This window comes from Desmodus rotundus, chromosome 12, assembly GCF_022682495.2.
Source record: "Desmodus rotundus isolate HL8 chromosome 12, HLdesRot8A.1, whole genome shotgun sequence".
Classification (NCBI taxonomy): Eukaryota; Metazoa; Chordata; class Mammalia; order Chiroptera; family Phyllostomidae; genus Desmodus; species Desmodus rotundus.
The window spans coordinates 36,897,818-36,917,800 of NC_071398.1; the positions used below are offsets into that span (position 1 = coordinate 36,897,818).

At 47.7% G+C, this 19,983-nt stretch overlaps 1 protein-coding gene across 10 annotated transcripts in view; it reads left to right on the plus strand.

Moving 5' to 3' along the window:
• The window catches only part of SIPA1L3 (signal induced proliferation associated 1 like 3), a 226,640-nt gene that overhangs the window by 84,863 nt on the left and 121,794 nt on the right, over nt 1-19,983 (plus strand). For 7 of the 10 annotated variants that reach the window (XM_053914877.1, XM_053914880.2, XM_053914879.1 and 4 more), the window contains one exon: nt 6,349-6,416. The exons of the other annotated variants lie outside the window; for them this stretch is intronic. The gene's annotated coding sequence lies outside the window, so the exon portion shown is untranslated. The remainder of the gene's footprint in view (nt 1-6,348; nt 6,417-19,983) is intronic. 10 annotated transcript variants of the gene reach the window in all.

Sequence of the window (19,983 nt, forward strand, 5' to 3'; positions counted from 1 at the left end):
TCTGGGGACAAGAGACACCCTGTCAAATCCAGTTACCACATTTACACTCCATGCCACAAAAAGGCAGACTAGAGAAGGGACGCAGGACTGTGTGGATGAGTCCGACCCTTTCTGTGCGGAGAGCGAACCGTTTCTGAGAATCCCTGAGTGGGAAACCTTTGCCCGCCCCAACGTGAAGATATGCTCCTGTGTTATGTTTTACACACAATGGAATTTTTTTTGTATTTGGGTTTTTGATCCATCTGAAACTGATGTCTGGAAGAGGAGTCACACAGGTTCGAGGCTGAGCCCGTGCCCTTTTTAACTGCTGTGTTTGGCAGTGTTGGTGGTCCTGGAGACAGACCCACCAGGTCTGCCACTGGGTCTCCTGGCTGTGCCACCTCCTTGCGGTGTGGTCCTGGGCAGGTTACCCCTCTGTGCCTGTGTTCTTGTCTGGTACAAGCAGGGCTGCTAGTAAACCCTGCCTCACAGGGTTGGTGTGAGGGTTACATGGAAAATCGAAGCAAGAACTTCATGCTCCAAGTCAGAATGAGAATGTATTTGCAAAGCCACATGGGTCTAGGAACTGGGCAAAGAACCCCAGAGCCCAGCCACTGGGGACAGTGAAGCGAGTCACAGAGGCTATTCGTTCTTTTTCTTCACAAGGAGTGGCCAGCTGTTTTCTCAAAGTGTCTGTTTTGTGGTGTGTTCCCACCTGCAGTGATAGAGTTCCCGTTAGGCCACAGCTTCGGCACATTTGGTGGTGTCGGGCTGACGTTCTAACCAATTTGCTGTGCATGAAATGGTTATACTTTGTTGCTTTCCCCGAGCAGTTCCTTAGCAGTGGTCTCTGTTGAGCCACTCTGCCATGGCGTTACTTGGGCTAGGCTGGAGGCATGACAGTCAGTCCCCTGGCACTTCTGAGTGAAGTCCTTAGAGCCCTGTCCTGTGATGCTTATGTTGGGTGGGAGAGGAGGACCGGAGATGAGAATGTGAGACCCTCATAGTCAGCCCCCAGCCTTAGTCATACTGTGGACTGCGTCAGTCAATGAAATAACCAGGGCTAAATCGCTGGCCTGTTATTAATAGAATATAGGTCATAAAATAAAGCATGATTAATTGCAAGTTGATCTCAGCAGCTGCTGTATGTATGGTGGTCGAGGGCCTAGATTTTCCCAAGGCAAAAGTCCTTCCTTCGCGTGGCAGCTTTTCCTCGTTGGCAGGTAGGTAGAGACAGTTGAATGAACAAATATTTTCCTGGGTCACTATTTCAGAGACAGGATGCAGGCGGATAGAGCGGGACTCTTCTCTAAGTGAAGGGAGATCGAACCATTTCATTGGTGGATTGAGTCCCTGATATCTCAATGTGAGGCTCCAGTAGTATGCAGCTTATGGCAGAAGGCCCTGGTGGGCTTGATTTTACTTCACGTCCCATCTCAATTCCTACATCAGCCACTTGCACAACTGGCTGCGCAGAGGAGAGAGACATGGCTGCTCCCGTCAGCACTTGGTCAGGAGAGGGTACATGTGACCAGGCCCTTTTAGAGGTTGGGTGAACAGTGCCCAGGCTGTGTGCCCTGCTCCAGGACAGAAAGCAGAAGAGAGCCTGCTGCCACCTCTGAACACAAGGAATGCTGGTGGTCCTGGTTTCAGCCTTTGGGGCTAATAACCTGCCCCGGGGAAAAGCATGTGCCAGCAAGAGTCACAGTCTCTGACTGGTCGGATTAGCCACATCCTTTTCACTTGGCCTTTGTAGAGGACCGAGTAAAAGGGAGTGAAGAGGTGTGAGTGCAGGAGCCGTTCTATATGAGTTGAGATGGAAATACAAGGGGAGATTAGAAATGTCAGTCCCAGAAGCACAGACGCAAAGGCCCAGGTGCCTGGCTGCCTGAGGGGCAGGAGGGGCAGGAGAGCAGCGCACCAGCTGACCACTGCAGAAGAAGCTCACACAGAGCCATGGCGATGGCGCCTGCTTCGTAGGCTTCTGTGAGGTTACCTCACGGTATTTTCACATTGCCCACCTCGGTTTCCCCACCTCAGGTCCCCAACCACAGATGGAAAAGAACTTTTTGATCCATATGGTTGGTTGAATCCACAGACTCAAAGGGCTGACTGTAGTCGAATCACAAGTTATGCACAGATTTTTTACTGTGTCTAAGGGCCAGCTGTACTTTGAAATACGATACGAGAGGTTGGTTTTCAGTGTGTTGATTATGGAGTGATGGAACAAGGTCAGACACTTCCCTGAAAGCCTATTTTATAAAACAGAACAAAGTGGAGCTGCTGCAGGTCCATGGGGGTGTGGAGGCCTGAAGCTTCACCTGCTACTCCCCTGATGCTCTGCAGTCTTCCCTGAGGTCTGCACTCAGGGGAGTTCAAGGTGGAACCTCCCGGGGATCTAGGGAGGCCTGGCTCTGCCCTCGTTTGGCCCCAGACAACTCGCTGAAGCATTGTGAACCACAGTTTCCATTACACGGACAGGTCCGACTAGATCAAAGCATTCCTCACCCACTTCCTAAACAGGGGCTTTGACCTCCCTGAGACGTGCAGTATTTTGTGTGTTTCTGTTTTGCTTTGTTTTCAGGAGAGACTTGATATAGTTTTGTTTTGTCAGCTCCTTAGAAGGATCATGTTCGAGCAAACATTAAGGAGCACTGTATTAATTTTTGAGGTCTTTTCCAGTTCTATCAGTTATTTCTGTTGTATATGATAGAATCTCCCCATTTTAAACTGGCTTACACTGCAAAGGGCAGTTAATGACTCTGGGACCCGAAAAATCCCAGGGCTGGCGTGACTGGAGTCGGCATTCAAGTACTCTGGTCAAGATTCCGCCCTTCTCCACTCCTGGGCTCTGCCTCTCTCAGCCTTGACTTCATTCTCAGGTGTCCCACTCCCACCTCCAGGGACCAAAGTAGCCCTCAACAGCCCCTGCCTCATGTCCCCTCCCTTTTCCCCAGTGATTCCAGCAAAGTTTCCAGGGCCAACTCTTATTAGCCCTGCTTAGGTCATGTGTTTCTCCCAGAACCCATCACTGTGGGTGAGGGGAGGAGCCACTCAGGCTGGGAGTCAGGCTGGGACACCCTCTCACCCCCAGGTTTTCTCATCTGCTTGGCCCTGTCAGTGTAACATATGGGGCAGGTGGACTGCGGCTGTTGTTCTGGTGGTTGTGCTGGGACATCTTGGGTCCCTGACGAATTCCTGGTTCTGTAGCCCTCCTTTGCTGCCAATTCCACAACCACTTGGCCTCTTCCTGTCTGCCATGGCCCCTCCCGTGTATGAGGGTTACCAGACCATTGGACACCACAGCTTCCTCCAATTGGCAGGAAGTAGTTCTCAGCTCAGAGAGACAGCATCACCGCTGATGTGTCTTTCAAGAGCCGTATGCATCACTCTAGAGAAGGAAAGGGAAGGAAATAAGACAGAAAAGCAATTTCCACTGCAGTTTAAAAGGCAGCTGTTAAAATTTTACAGCTTTATTTGCAGGGGCTTTCTGATCATCTCAGGAATTTTTTAAATGGGGAGTCTGGAGATAAAGGAAAATGTTCTGGGTACTTCTGGTTTCCTCCTGCCCTCCCAAGCATCTTGAAAACCAAAATTGCTAAGTCTTCATAGACCAGCTTAGGGATAGCACCTCCCTGAGAGGCTATTTCTGAGTTTTTTTTAAGTATGTGTTTTTCTGTATTTGCTGTTTCCGTGTATAATAACTGTTTTTTTTATTTTACTCTGTGCTTTCCTAAGTGGCTTGGTAATGAGCTGTGGGAATCATCAAGAACTACAGTTGCCTCTGCCCTTCTATGTTAGTTGAGAGTCATTTAGTTGTGTGAACAAATACAAATTCAGGTCAACCTGCTTAAGTATAAGAGAAAATGTATTGCCCTGGCTGGTGTAGCTCCGTGCATTTAGCACCAGCTTGGAACCAAAGGGTTGTGGATCCAGGTCCCCAGTAGGGGACACGCGAGAGGCAACCACACATTGATGTTTCTCTCCCTCTCTTTCCTTTCCTTCCCTTCCCCTCTCTCTAAAAATAAATAAATAAAATCTTTTTTAAAAAATGAAATGTATGGATTCACAGTCAGTGACAATGTGCAATACATATAATGGCTTCAGGCATGGCTGGATCCAGTGCCTCTTCTAAGGTTACCAGGACCCTGTTTCCTTCCACCTCCCAGCTCTGCATTTTTCCGTGTTAATTTTAATCTCAGGTAGGATCTTAGGCAGCTCCACATGTATATCCAACCATCTTAGCAGCCCCAAGGGAAATAATCTCTTTCCTGTAGTCCCAGCACAGGTCCTGAGGCTGGTGTTCATTGGCCAGGGGCAAGGAAGGGATGGTACAGTGGCTTTATTAGTTAGGCCTGGATCCATATGACCATTCCCCCCTTCTCTACTAACCCATGGGCAGGGTCATTCCCACAGGAATTCTGTGGGTTCAGTGGGAAAGGTGAGGCTCAGGGGGCTGACCCAGAAAGGCAAATGATGCGCTGTGAGCCCAAACAGCCGATGCACAGGACCCTTCCCCACACGAAGTTCACAAGGATCTGAGCCTGCCCTCACCCCCAAATTGTTATCTTCCCTGGGAACACACTTCACCTTGTCCCTGTCTCAGGTCTACCTTAGGGGTTCTTAATCTCAGGACTCTGGGCCCTTGAAGGGTCCATGGATGGAGTTTAGAGGATTGCGAAGTTGGCTGGGGGAAAAATTACCTCTTTATTTCCTCTACTATCTAACTGAAATCTAGCATTTTCTCTTTCTGAATTGTGGCCTGTCACCGCTAGAAATCAAATATTTCCATATCACATTATAGTTGTTACAGCTATTTCCAAATTATTATAGTTATTGGATCCACAACTGAGATTTCTTAATTGAAAGCATTCATAAAGAATCACATGTATTACTGTATCTCAAATTTGGTTGCATTTTATATATATTTTAATATCTAAATATAATTGGTTTTCTTTGTAATCTTTGTGTATTGTATTTTATACATTTAAACACATGATTCTGAGAAGAAATTCACGCTCTTCTTTACCAGGCTGCTGACCTAGCATGAAAAATACTAACAACCCTTTTGGCTTGCTTCTCCAGGAGTCCCCCCAAAATTATTGAAGCTGTTCTGATTCCTGGACCCTGGAAAGTTGGTGTGTTAGGTTTCCTTCCTGGGAAGCCTCCTGGAGGAGGTAGCTGGCATTTGAGCCCGGCCTTGGCGTGTGGGCAGCATTGGGCCGTAGTGCTATTGGGCAAGAGGGGCAGAGAGGCATTGCCAGCCTGTGGTTAGCCCTCTCCTCACTGACCGCCATCTGGCTAAGTGGGCAGGAGCGGGCTCTGGTGCCAGGCTGCCTGGTTTCATCCCAGCTATATGGTATACGCTTGACCGGCTGGATGCCTCAGCTAGTGGGTTCCTTACCCACCCCATGCCTCAGTGTCCTCATCTGTAGCATGGACGTAATAATAGTATCTATTTCTTAGGGTTATTGAGAGAGTGAGATGAGTCGGCACATGTCTGCTAGGACAGAACCTGGCCATAGGGAGTGAGAGTTATTATTTCGTGGCCATCTGTGTAGGAAGGTGCTAGATTTTCCTCTCAGATCGCATCTCCCCGACATGGTAAATTCCTGGCCAAAGCTGAAATGGGATGGTGATCAATAGAGACAATGGTGTCTCAGCCTGAATACATTTATTCGTTCATGAAATTTCCATTCAAATATGAACAACTATACTGAATATTTTAAAGCATAAATTAATAATATAAAGTTTCCATGAAATCCATTCAAATGTAACAACCATTAATATTCAAAAGCATAAATTAATAATATAAAGTTACAGGTCAGGACAAGTGCTCTTTCTCTGCCACTCCTCACAAATATCTGAAAGAGATGTCCTCAGAATGGCCTACCATCTGCCCCTGTCACCTCCCTGTTCTCGTCTCCCACCACTCATTCCCTCCCTCATCTGCAGCAAGCACCTGGGCCTCTTGCTGATCTTCAGATGCTCTGTGTATAAACTCCTGCCTCAGGTCCTTTGCACAGGCCATTCCGGTGACCTGGAAGTTCTTTCTCGGGCAGTCACATAGTTCGTAGTCCCCTGTGCTCAGGTGTCTGTCCTCTCCTCAGGCCTTCTCTGACCACTCTGTGCAGTAGCAGCCCCATCACTCTCCTCACCATGCTCCCGACTTCATACTGTGTTTATTGTCTTCCTCCCCTGCTGGAATGTCTGCTCTCTGAGGACAAACAACTTCATCTCAGTCACTGGTGTCCCTGGGCGCCCGGCGTGGAGCAGGTGCTCAGTAACTATTTGTTCAGGGAGTGGATTAGTGAATAACAGATGGGCACCGCAGCCAAAGACATAACCTCGTGTTTCCCCTCTCTGTAGATGCACAGTCTTTGACATCAGCTCTCCTGGGACCCTCAAGGGACACTAGAGTCCAGAATATACTGAGGGTGAGTACAGTACGGCTGTTTGTTTGCTCAGATTTTACAACTCGTACACCTAAGCTTCTTTATTATTAAAGAAAATTATTGAAAAGAGTGTCAAGGGAAAGATGGAAGTCTCTGTACCTACAAGTCTAATGTCTCTCAGAGGTAGTGATGTCAGCAGTTGGGGGGGTATCCCGCCAGACCCCTTCCTGTTCGTGAACTTTTCTACTTAGATGGACACACTTACTGTTTTAGTTTGCTCTGTAAAGATACGAGCCATGCCACACAGCTGCCTCTGTAGCACGTCCCACTGTCTCCAGCAGTAGTATACCTCGGAAATCTTCTTCATAGCATACATCAGCATGTCACAGTCTTTTCTCCTGTTTTACTTTTTTAATTCATTTTGTCTTAACTTATAGAAAATAAAATTCACTCTTTGGCATACAGTTTGTTGTAACTGTCACCGCAGTCACGGTGGAGAGCGGCCCCATCACCCACCTGTGTAGATGTGCTGTTCTCCGTAGGCAAAAAATAGGGTGTAGGTATTTACACATAATTAAAATATGTAAATATTATAAATATCTGTCATAGAAAAAATTTGGCTATGTTATGTTTAGGTTTCTGGGGGATTTGTTAGTGAACATCCTCTTTTGTTTCTTTGGGATCGAGTCTAAGCAGGGGAGTGGCCTCGGAGTATGTGGCATTCCTGTTGGGGTGTTCCTGAGTGGGACACCAGCCTTCATTGGCAGGATGCGATGAGGGTGCTTAGGAGGTGTTGTCTGATTCTCAAAGCACCAAGATACCCTAACAGTGTGGAGAGTGGGAGAGTGGAGTATTGAGGCGTCCAGACTGGGGACGGCAGGCAGTGATGTTGGCTCGGTTGCAGACACTGGCCACTCGAGCTTTGGGAACTGAGTGAATCCGCACAGTCACTTCTCTCTTGGCCATTCCCTAGGCACCATCACGTTCCTTCACCCTGGCCTGAGGCTCTGCCTGGACTCCAGGAGCTTGTTTGTGGGACAGTCTCTAGGAGCCAGATTTTCATCAAAGGATGCTTTTTTTAGCACAATTCTTCATTAACTTTTTTATTCTGAAGGAATTTTAGATTTACAGAAGAGTTGCAAAAATAGTACAGAGAATTTACAAACATAACCACCAACCCAGTTTCCCCTAATATTCCCATTTTATATAAGTTTGGCACAACTATCAAAAGCAGGAAATGAACACTGGTCCATTGTTTGGCAGAACGTCACAGCGGTCATGTGCCCTCTTCAGTGCACTGGACCAGGGGTCCGTGATGTCCATGTGTGTTCCCACTGGTGCTGTAAACCTGCCTTAGTTGGTTACGGTGCTGCTGCTGGCTTCGCCACTGTAAAGTAACTGTTTTTCCCTTTATAATTGATAGATGTCTTGGGGGAGGTACTTTGAGACGATGCTTATTTCTCCTCACTCCCACTAATTGTGGCACAGAGGTGAATCTTGCCCGCAACAGTTGTTATCATGGTATTTCCCTAACGGTGATTTTTGTATGTTCCTCATTCCTTCTGCATTTATTAATTGTCCACATAATTAATTCTGAAAGGAAGACCTGTTCCTTCTCATTTGTTTCAGCTTTTGGTTATTAACTTATTTCTGTATGGCTTCAGAGATACTCATTTTATTCTAGCACATTCCTGGTTAATGTGGTGAAAAGTCCCACGTTCTGAGCTGAATTCCTAGTATCGCCTCTCAAGCTTCAGGAAAACCAGCATTTTTCTACATGGTAAACCTTAGGGAACTGGAAGGCAGGAACTGGGGTTTCATTTGGTCATGCATTTGCTTCAAAACAAGCGAATGCAGGATAAGTCGTTTGGGGACAAGTAGCTACAGAGATGAGTAAAGCAGGAAGGGGACTGACTGGGAGTCACCAGGAGCAACTTAGCCAAGTTGGTCTGGAAAGGTCTCTCTGAGGAGGCCCTGAGTGGAGGGAGTAAGGCAGGTGCCCAACCTAACCTTCCACCTCCCAGTGGGAGATATAAATGAATTCTCTCATTTCGAACCAGGGTTTCAGGATTCATGGCAAACAGAGAAATGTGTCCCCTCTCTGAGGGGCAGCTCCTGCTTACCTGTAGCTCATTTGTTGCCCTGTGGAAGTGCCAAGTATTGCCAAATCTTCTGATATTTTTCCCCAGTAAAAGACAGAAATGAGGTATTCTTGCTAGTCCATTGAACCCACACTATGTCAGATAATTTTTAGTGGTATGTGGATGAATATATTTTGTTTGTTTTCATTGTATTTATTTATTTATTGAGTTATCTTTGTAGAAAAGGATTTCTACTTTGCATTTTGGTGGTAATGCAAATTCCCTTTTAAATATATGTGTATATATATGTAAGTGTAAAAGTGAGTTGATTTAAAGAAGATACTGAGTGAATAATTGTACAGATGGGCTATAGATGCAGCCGAAAAGGAAGGGCGGAGCAGGGTGCCTGAGCCTCGGTGCACACTCTTCTGGCTCGGCCGTCCGCTCTTTCTTCTTGAGATCTGGGGTTCTTTACTGGGAACCGGAACTGAGTTTGGCAAATGAACCATGGACATGTGCCCCGAGCCATTGGTGTCCTGGTGGGTGCATCAGCCAGGAATGCTTTCAGCTGCAAGAACAGACAGCCCGGCTCACAGCAGCTTAAACAAATGAGGGTTGATTTCCTTCCCGTCTCAATAAACCTGTAGGTAGCGTGGCTGCTATTAGTCCAGAGGCTGAGTGATGTTCAGGCTGGAATCTCTGATTCTCTTGGCCTTCCCCTCATGGTTATATGGTTGCTGCTGCAGCTCCAGCCAGTACAAAGAAGAGGAGACTCAACTCCAGTAGCAGGTGTTTTTCAGTTCTGGACTGCTTAAGCACTCCCAGAATCCCCCCCAGAAGATCCCACTTATATCTCATTGGCCGGAAATGGGTCACATGGCCTTCCCTAGCTCCAAGGATGGTGGGAAATTTCAGCTTCTGAGGAGGAAGTCAGAGAAAAGGCGAATTGAGAGTGTCAGTTGGGTTGGCAGCCAGCAGCATCTGGCTCCACAGGGGAAGAGAAACAATAATAATTAGCATTAGTGGGTGCTGACTGTGCCAAGCCCAGCTGTAAGCCCTTTACATGCATGATCTCATTCTGTCCTCATACCCAGGCTATGACGTCACTGCTGTGCTCTCCCCATAGGAGTGACTTGGAAACTGAGGCACAGAGTGGAGAAGCCAGGGTGGGAACCTTTGCAGTTTGTCTTTCCAGCCCTGACTCTTGGCCACTGCACTTCATTGCCTCATAAGAGGTCCCGGGTACCCAGTCGACTACCTAGCTGGCCTCAGCATAAATTCTTCCAGCAAGGGAGGAGGAGGGCGGTGTATTTTGCTTTGGGGACATTTTGATTATTAAAAGCTTTTCTTATGAATTACACCTGCTCTGTGTAACTACCTCTCACTGGTTCTGGTTTGGTCCTGGTGAGCAGCACCAGCCACTTGGCTTTCTGGCAGTCCTTCGCGGCTTGCAATTGGCTAAGAAGACTTCTCTTGACCAACCTTTCTCAAACAAATTATACCTGTGCTTTTCATCATTCTTCCCAGAATGAGGCTTCCTGCCTTGGGGTTCTCTCTTTCTTGGGGCTCTGCTGGTTGACTCAACACATTTAATATGCGCCTCCTCTGTGCCCATCCCTGTAGTGCTGAGGTGTAGGTGACATAGCTTCATGCCTGGTGGCTCCTGCACTCGTTGTATTTTTCATTCAGTGAGGGAGGTGGGCCCTCAATGATAGCCCAGCGTGGTCAGGGCTGTATAGGGGAAGCCGGGGCAATGGGAGCCCAGAGGAGGTGCCCAGCCCTGCCTGAGGATCAGGGAGGGCTCCTGCAAGCATCTTTGGGCCTTAGAAGAAGAATACAGATGCATCAAATAACAGTTTTTCATTTCTGAACCTCCATTCCCTTCCTCTGTAAAATGAAGGATTTGGGCTTAGGTTTCCATCCATCCATTCAACAAACACCAACTGGGCATATCCATTTTTGACTTACAGGGATATCCTCCTGGAAAGGTGGTACCCTGAGAACTTCTGTTGCTCCTGAGGTTGTCTTGAGAATGAGGAGGTGATTATGAGTGTCAAGTACTTAGAACAGGGCCCGGCACGGAGTCGTCACATCATAGAGGAGGTGGTGGCGATACCAGTGGCTTACATTCATTAGCCCCTACTACATGTCAGAGCCTAGGCAGCTTAGTCACCAGCCCATAAGATGATAAACTTTTAGCTGCTGCTGTTGTGATTGTTTATTCCCCAAGCTTGCATGGTGCCTGGATATGGCAGAACTGTGCTCTGGGAACAGGGCTTGTACAGTTGAGGGCTGGGCCAGAAATTTTGCAGAAGACAGGAGTTTCTTTGGTCTGTTTGGTCCACAGCTGTCATCCTCCCAGTCCCCTTTCCATCTAGTCCCCAGGCCTCGGCACTGGCCGCTAGCACATGGACTGCCCTTGACCTCTGTGGCAGAATGCAGAGATGCTCTGCTCAGCCCATCAGTTGAGTTCCAAATTCGACCTGACAGTATGATTTATTCTCTGGGATGGAGCTGGGAGGGCAGAGCCCCAGTGGGTGATTCCACAGAAAGGCTGTCAGCACGAATTAGTCTAGGCCCTTCATGCACCCTTGCTATTTCAGCTTCCTCTAGCTAATAGAGCTTTCCAGGGTATTAGGGCTTCTGAGCTGCCTTCTCCCATCCCCAGGAGCTGATGAGACAGTGGTGATCCCTTAAGGAGCTGTGTTTCATGAGGACCTCTGAGGCAAGCTCTGTCAGAAGGGAGCCAGGGCTCTGGATCCTTTCATCCGCTGCATCAGGAATTGAAAGTGGTGATTCCCTGGATTTAACGGTGGTTTGTTTGACTTACGGTTTTTCAACTTAACAGTGGTACAAAAGCGATGCACATTCAGTAGAAACCATACTCCAAATTTTGAATTGTGATCTTTTCCGGGGCTGGCAGTATATGGTAAGATGCTCTTGTGATACTGAGCAGTGGCAGGGTGGTGATTTTGCCCAGTGATAGGCTAGGGTAAGTGTAGGCAAGGCTGAGCTATGGTGTTTGGTAGGTTAGCTCTACTAAATGCATTTTTGACTTACAGTACTTCTGACTTATGCTGGATTTATCAGGGCATGACCCATCGTAAGTCGAGGAGCATCTGTAGTTGTTTTGTCTGTGCCGTACCTTCCCCACAGAGGGTACGGCACCAGCGGAGTCCTGGATGTGGGGAGGAGCTGGACTCTGAAGGAATGGGAAGACAGCAGCATAACTGTATGATTGTGATGGGGCAGATCATGAAGGCTCTGCTTGGCTGTGGGGCAGTGTTTGGTATTTGTAAGAATTAAATGAGCTCAGTCTTTTTTTTTTTTTAAGATTTTATTTATTTTCAGAGAGAGGGGAAGGGAGGGAGAGAGAGGGAGAGAAACATCGATGTGTAAAGGGAAACAGTGATCGGTTGGTTGCCTCTCCCACACCCCTGACTGGGGACCTGGCCTGCAACCCAGGCATGTGCCCTGACCGGGACTCAAATTAGCAACCTTTTGGTTCACAGGCTGGCACTCTATCCACTGAGCCACACCAGCCAGGGTGTACGCAGTCATTCTTTCAACGAAAGCTGAGGTTCTGCTCTTTGCAGGCAGTGTTTCAGGTACTAGGGACGTAGCAGTGAACAAGACAGACAAATATCCCTGCTCATGGAGTTGGCATTCTAGAAGAGGGAGACAAATAATTAAGGCCATTTTACTTGGTGAAAACACTTATGACCAGTAAGTAGGGTAATTTAACAGAGATCATATAGTTTAGGTGCTTTGGACTTACATGTAACTGAAAACCCCATTTGTGTTGGCTTAAACCGTCAGGATATGGGTGGGCTGCCCAACTCCAAGTCCAGGGGTCCTTCAGTCCCCTTTCTAGGCTGATGACATGACAGCTCAACAATGGCATCGAGGACCCAGATTTATTCTGCTCACAACTCTGCTGTCTGTGATGCTGCCTTCACCTTAAGGCAGGTCCCTTCCACAGTTATAAGGTGGCCGTTAGGGACACTACAGGATCTCTGTGTGCCCACTTTTGTGGGCAGTGAATTTTAGGTCCAGTGGGAAAGCAGAGAGGAGGCAGCTGCCATAGTCCAGATGCGAGGCGATGCAGGACAGGACTGGGGCGGGGGGGGGGGGGGGGGGGTGAGGCGGCGCAGGTGAGGAGGCGGACTGGACAGGGCTTGCTGACAGCGTGGCTGCTCGGAAGAGGGATTGCCCAGCCACAGGTGTCTACCGTGTACTTGTCTTCTGCTTGTAGAAGTCATGGCGCACATTGCATTTTACAGGCTCGGAGAGATCTTGCAGGAAAGAAGCCTGCTTCTTTGACTGTGGAACCTTTTTATTTTCTAAAAGACACTAACATGGCCTGTAGGAAAGTTTGAAAAATTTTGCTTTGATAACTATTCTCATTGTTGCTGCACTTTAGAGTCACGTGGGAGCTTTCAGAAACTCCCAGGCCTGGGCCCCACCTCAGACCAATTCTTTAGACCCGCTGAGGGTAGGACCGAGTGCGCACTGTTGTTTTAAAGCTCCCCAGGTGTTTCCAGGGTGCGGCTGAGGATGAGGACTACTACTTTATCGAGTTCTTCGGAGAGTTATAAAGCTGTATTGTTTGCTTCCATGTCTCATTATCTAAGTCACATTTGCTTGTTGTTTACAAAAAGAAATCAAAGGACCCAGAACCCTCCTAGATAATCACTTTTGTAAGCTAATGTGTACCTTTCAGTTTTTTTTAATACTTGTACTTAAAAATACCATGTGTCCGAAAGTAATAAAGTAAGGTGATTTCCCACCCTTCCAAAGAGATTTTTTAAAAAATTGGTGCCCCATTTGAAATATTTAGCACTTGCCTTTGAGTCAATCAGATTAATCGTTCGTTCTATTATGAAAAATAAATGACAATCCAGGAAAATTCAGTTTCATCTCACATGGTGGCACTTTTCTTCAAGACCATTTTCAGGATGGCCTTACACACTCTTTTTTCAGTTTTCAAAATTCCGGTTTAAATGCCCCTCTGTATACAGTAAAACTTCCATCAGGTATTTTGTTTAAATTAAATGAATGTTGCTTATAGTTATTGATCCGATCTTGCTTTGTAAAGGAATCTTTAAAGAGCCTATTTAAGTGACTTACAACACTTGGAATTGTGAGGTCAGTCCCTCAGGAATGGTTCCTGAGTCTGTTATAATAACCTGCCTTCTCTTTCACTGTTGCCAAACTAGCATTGTTTAAGTCTTTAGAAGCTCATGTCTTTCCTAAACAGTACTTTGTTCAAAATAAAATAGTACAAAAACTCTAAAAGACAATTATTATTCAGAGGATCATGTTGGGGCAGATATCCTGCTTTATATTTGGGTAGGTCTTGCATTCAAAATAAATTAGATTAAGCACACACTATTAACTCAGTGGAGCTTGACCTTCCTGCCCGAAGCAGTAACTGGTTGGGAAGAACAAGATCTCAGACTTTCCAGCTTAATTTCCTTCATTCGTTCACTCAGCAGTGGTCAGTTTCCTGCCAGCTCCCCCAGGAGCCAGCACAGAGGACAGTGGCAAAGTGGCCTGTGTTGGTATCTCCACCCACTCCCACCCTTCTGAGTGTGGCCAAGATCTTCCTGGGCCTCAGTTTCCCCGTCTATAAAGTAGAATGGCTGTGAGGACTCAGGGAGGTTCGGGGATTTGATAGAGATCCACAGTCCCAGGAGGAACGTGCTCCAGACAGATGACCTTCACTGCAGAAACACCCATGTGATGAGTGCTCCCCAGACCTTACCAGGGTACAAGCTCTGTATTGCCTTTCTAAAATCCTAGTTACCCAGACAGAAGAACCCAGACACATCTGGCCTAGTAAGTTGGAAAGAGATTATGCAGCTGTACGTATAAAGTACTCAGCGTAGTGCCTGGCATGTAATAAATGCTGTGTAAATGTTAATAATAATAATTATTATTATTAATTAAAGTACCTCATCATTCATAATCATCATCTTGGAAATGCATATGGTAACCACAGTGAGATACCATTATACGCCCACCTCAGTGGCTAAAATAAAAGATCACGGGAGGAGATGAGGTCAGAGAATGACATGAATCCTTGTAGGGACTGAGGCTTTTTCTCAAATGTGCAGTTGGGAGGGTTCTGAGCAGAAGAGGAAGGTGATCTGACTCGCAGTAACAGATCCCCTTTGGCTGTGTGTGGGAGCCAGGGTGGGAGCCAGGAAATCAGGGAGGAAGCTCCTGCTCTGTCCTCAGTGGAGGCAGAAGATGGGGGCAGGGAGGTGGGTGGATCTTAATCATATTTTGAAGGTGGAGTTGGCAGTAAGGGTGAGTGGTCTGGGTGTCGGTGTGACAGAGAGAGGGTAAGGACAGCACCACGGGTTTGACCTGAACACCAGGTGAGTAGTGAAGGCATTGAGTTGAGCATTAGGAAGAAGGTTTGCAAGGAGAAGGTGAAGATGCTGTGAAGAATCAAGAATACAGCCGCATGAGCTATTCAAGTCTGGAGTTCAGAGAAGAGGCCCAGGCTGGAGAAGGAAATGTGAGAGTCCTCAGGGAAGTGAGGGTACTTACAGCCAGGGGCCCGATGATATCGCCAAGGGAGGGTATGGATAGGGAAGAGAAAAGCTGTCCAGAGGGATGGTTAGGATCAGCAAAGGGGGCCCTGTGGGGGTTCCAGGAGGAGGGAGGAGACCGAGAGAGCCTGGAGCCTTGAGGCCCACTGAAGAAGGAGGCGGTAAGGGCCCAGAGGTGATGCTGCTAGGTCAGTGGATGTAAGGGACAAACAGCTGATGGGATCAGGTTCAAGAGCGATAAGGCTTTTTTATTTTTTATAGCAGTTTTAGGTTTATAGAAAATCATAAATACAGAGTTCCACAAACTCCCTTTGTCCCTCCCACCCAGTTTCTCTATTACTGCCATCTTGTATTAATGTGGTACATTTGCTACAACTGATGAACCAATACTGAAACATCATTGTTAACTGAGGTCCATAGTTTCCTTTAGGGTTCAGTCTGTTCTACATGGGCATGGGTTTTGACAAATGTATGACATGCATCCTCCGTGACGGTGTCATACAGAGTAGTGCCGCAGCCCGAAGGCTCCATCGTGCCCCACCAAGTCCTCCTTCCTCCCCTCCCCTCTCCTGACACCTGCTCGTCTTTTTCTTAAACAGAGACAGGGCCTCATGTCCATGTTCCCAGCAGGTGTGAGCTGTGTTACACGACGGTCTCACGTATTCTGTTTGTTTCTGTGTCTCTAGTGCTCAGTCCGTGCCTGATACACAGGAACGCAATGAAGATGTGTAAAGTTAATGTCTTCTTGGATTGGGGAGGGATTAGAACTGGAAGGGGCCCTCGGGATCAGAGGCTATCACTCCAGAGGATGGCAGAAATGTGTTCTGTGAACCTGGGCTTCTGTTCCCAGTGGCCCTCTCCCTCCTTCCTTCATGAGTACTAGGGGTAATTGGAACTGTCACCCAGAATCTGGGTGCCCCCAAATTAACCGTTTGCCAAATGCCTGCAGGCGGGATTCGCATGGCGTCCCCGTCTGTGGAATGGGATAATAATAGTATTGACCTCATAGAGCTGTTGTCAGAAGTTGGAGATAATGCTGCGAAGCCCTGTAGGTGTTTAATAAACGTGAGCTGCTGTTAAAGTGATATCATTACCATTATTCTGACTTCATGGCACTCACCATCTAGTGGGGGAGATAAGTATCAAATAATCATTCAAATAACCACACAATTTAACTGGTAATTAAACTGTTAAGAGAAAGCCCAAAGTGCCTTGAGAATAACAGGGCTGGAGGTTGGGGTCTTACTAAAGGCCGGGTGAGGTTGGGAGGGTCTGAGAAGGCTCTTCTGAAGAAGTGACCTGCAAACCTGCACTTGAATGATAAATAGGAACTTGCCCAGAGATGTTTGGTCGGGAAGAAGAGCCTGTACAAAGGCCCTGGGGTGTTGTAGAGCAGAGGCCAGTCTCCCCTGAGCAGAGTGGTGGGGAAAAAGATCAGCAGGCTGGTTATACTGGACCTGGTGAGCCCTCAGCAAAGATCAGGACTTTGTTCCCAGGGCCCCTGAGCACCACAGAAGTGTTTGAAGGAAAGCAATGGATGGTTTGGTTTAGTTTTTTTTTTTTAACTCCTCTTGGGCACTTTCAAGCCTTGGTATCCTGACTTCCTTCCTCCCCTCGGACAGTTTGTACCATCTGCTAGAAGCCAGGATCAGGGTCAGAGACTCCAGCCTGCCCCGCGGCACCTGGAAGCGCCGTGCTGTCATCTGCCCTCTCTCGGTCTGCAGGGTTGAAGGGAGCTTTAGGAGGAGCCCTGGTTCCAGACTCCATCCCCAGGAAAGAAACAGCTTTCTGATCAACCCCAGGTCACTGGGTGGCCTGCAAAACAGGTCACCACCTTACTGCCTCTTCCTTGGAAAGATGGGACATCACTGACGCATAATTTCTTCCTCTCAGAGAAGGGACCCCAACAACCCTGCAAAGGTGGCCTCATTTCCTCCCAGGCCTGAAGCTGCCAATAGCACCCTCTCCCTACCCAGTTTCCTGTTTCTTTTGATGCCAGCAAATATGCTCCTCTCAGTTCCCTCTTCTCAGCAAGGCCCTGGAGAGAGGTGGGACAGGGTGGGGAGGGGAGTTTCCAGATTACCTCTGTCTTCTGAGCACTGCAAAGGAAGTGGCTGTTTTGTGGGCAAAGAGTCTGGGGCTAAGGTGCCTCAGCCCCTTAGCAGGAATTCAGAAGAGTCTGCCAGCTCAGCTCCAGCCTGGGAATGGGGTCAGACACCGCGGGTGGAAAGAGGCCCAGGTACCCAAGAAGCCCCTCTGATCCTTGACCCTGTCATCTCCTCTGCTGTTGTCGCCCCTGAGGTTGCTGGGTACGTGAAGAGCCTTGCTGGCCCTTCCTCTGCTGTGCCCACAGCAGCCCAGTACCAGAGCAAGGTGGGCCCTGCCCCCAAAGGAAGGGGTGCCCTCCCTTCTGAGCACTTGGATGCATTACATCTCAAGACGCCCACAAAGCTTGTAACTGTGTCTTCTTAGCGCTGCTACTTGGGTGGTCAAGAGGTTCTTACAGAGACTCTTAAAACAGATGGCTTCCCATGCCGGCCTGTTACTTGCTGCTTAGTGTGTTATGGGTATTGACTCACTTAATCCTCTCAACACCCCTATGAGGTAGGTACTGTCCAGTTTTACATGTGAGGAAACTGAGGCACAGGTAAATCATGTCACTTGTTCCACACGGCTAGGAAGCGGTGGAGCCAGGATTTGAGTCCATGCCATCTGGCTTGATAGTCACTGTGCTGTGTTCCTGTCTGCCACCCTTTTGACCCCCACACAGTCTCCTTGTCACATCACCCTGTTCATTTTCTTCTTAGCACATATCATAATCAATTTGTCGACTTGTGTATTGCCTGTCTATACCTGTTAGCATGTCGGCTCCTCTTTGGTAGCACAAACTGTATGTCTTGTTTATTGCTGTAAACCCAGCATCTAGAACAGTCCTGGCACACGGGAGCTGCTCAGTACATTGTCTGTTTGAATGAATTAACCGAAGTTGCCAGTGATAAGAATGTGGAGAAACTGGGCCCCTCATTCTTGGCTGGTGGGAATATCAAATGGAACAGCCTCTCTGGAGAGCAGATTGACAGTTGCTTATAAACTAAATACGCCACTCTAATATGACCCAGCCACGGCACTCTTGGCCATTTCTCTCTGAGGAGTAAGACTTACTATGTTCACATGAAAGCCTATTCACAATTGTTCATAGCAGCTTTATTCATTGTAGCCAAACACAGGCAGTCTACCTACCTGTCCTTCAGCAGATGAAGCATTAAACAGAGTGAGGTGCATCCATGGCACGGAATACTACTCACCAATGAAAGGGGATGAACTGATGATACAGGCAACAATTTGGATGAACCCAAGGAAGTCGGGCTGAGTGAAAAAAGCCAATCCCAAGCAGTTACATACAGGATGATTCCTTTTATATAACATTTTTAACTGGCAAAATTACACAAATGGAGAACAGATTGCGGGTTGTCAGGGGTCGGGTACAGAGGGTTTCAGGCAGGTAGATGTGATTATAAAGGGTCACCCGAGGGATCTTTGTGGTGATGGTGGATACCCAAACTTACACATGTAATGAAATTATATAGAATCAAAAACACAAATGAGTTCAGGAAATACGAATTAATGTAGTAGATTGTATCAATGTCAGAATCCTGGTTATGATATTATACTGTAATTTTATAAAATGTTATCATTTGCCAAACTAGGTAAAATGTATCTCCCTGTATCTCTCTGTATGCAAGCGTATGTGAATCTGCAGTTATCTCAACAAAAATTTGTATTAAAAAATGTTGCCAGTAAGAAAAAGGAGGAGTGGAGGGTGACTAGGTCCAGACAGGCCAGGAAGACGTGCAGGGCAGAGTACAGGCCTCCTGGGCCCTGGAGGGGAGTGGGAGTTTACCTTTGGTCAGCCTCAGAAGGGTTTCAGACAGGGCTATATAGTTAATTAGTTATTTAATATTTAGTTTATTATTTTTAATCTTCACCTGATGACACGTTTATTGACTTTAGAGAGGAAACATCGATCGGTCGCCTCCCATATGCACTGGAGCTTGAACCCGCAACCTGGATATGGGCCCTGACCGGGCATCGAACCCACAGCCTTTCGGTGTACAGGACAATCCCCCGGCCGGCTAAGCCACTGGCCAGGGCAGGGCTGCATTTTTAAATGACAACTCTGGCTGCTGCACTGAGAGATTGCGGCCAGAGAATCTGGTGCAAGAGAGTGAAGCGGGGGGGACCTGAGCGGGAGAGAGTGAACGTGCTGGAGAGCCTCTTGGGGACATAACAGACCAGCCTCAGGAGGAGGGTCAGGGATGACGCCCAGATCCTGACCTGCCAGTCCTCCCCCAGGTTTGGTCGCACGGTGTAGAGCGCTGGGGAAGGGCTTTGTGTACAAGAAAGGCCCTGGCTCCAGCCTCTCAATCACGTGGAAGGAAATAGTTTCCTCATCATCCTTGGCCACCACAAGGCCCCAGACACACGTGTGCCTCTGGGACCCCTCCCTGAGATTGGGACCCGAGGGAAAGGAGCAGGCGTCAGTTACGTAGTGTTATTGGCCAGCCTGTGTGCCTTGTTGGGGGGGAGGTTACATGTGGAGACGTGTCAAAATTCATCAAAATGGGTACATTTTACTCTACATGTAATTATACTTCAATAATTGGCTAGACACCGTAGTCATGGTGATAGTGAGATGGCTCTTCTGTGCCAGACTCCATGCTGAGCACTTTCTGTGTTTCCTTTTTTCTCTCGACGGTTTTGTGAGATGGGCCCTTCTGTTCATATTTTATAGATGAGGCAGTGCAAGTGAAATCACTTGTCCAGCATCACAGGGCTGACTCCAGGCAGGCTCCTGTGACCTCCCCTTTGTCTCACCCTGGCTTTTCCCTTGAAGAGTGACGCAGCGATGGTACACTGCGGCCGGCGAGGCCTCCTCTCTGAGGTCACTGTGTGCTATTTCAGAGA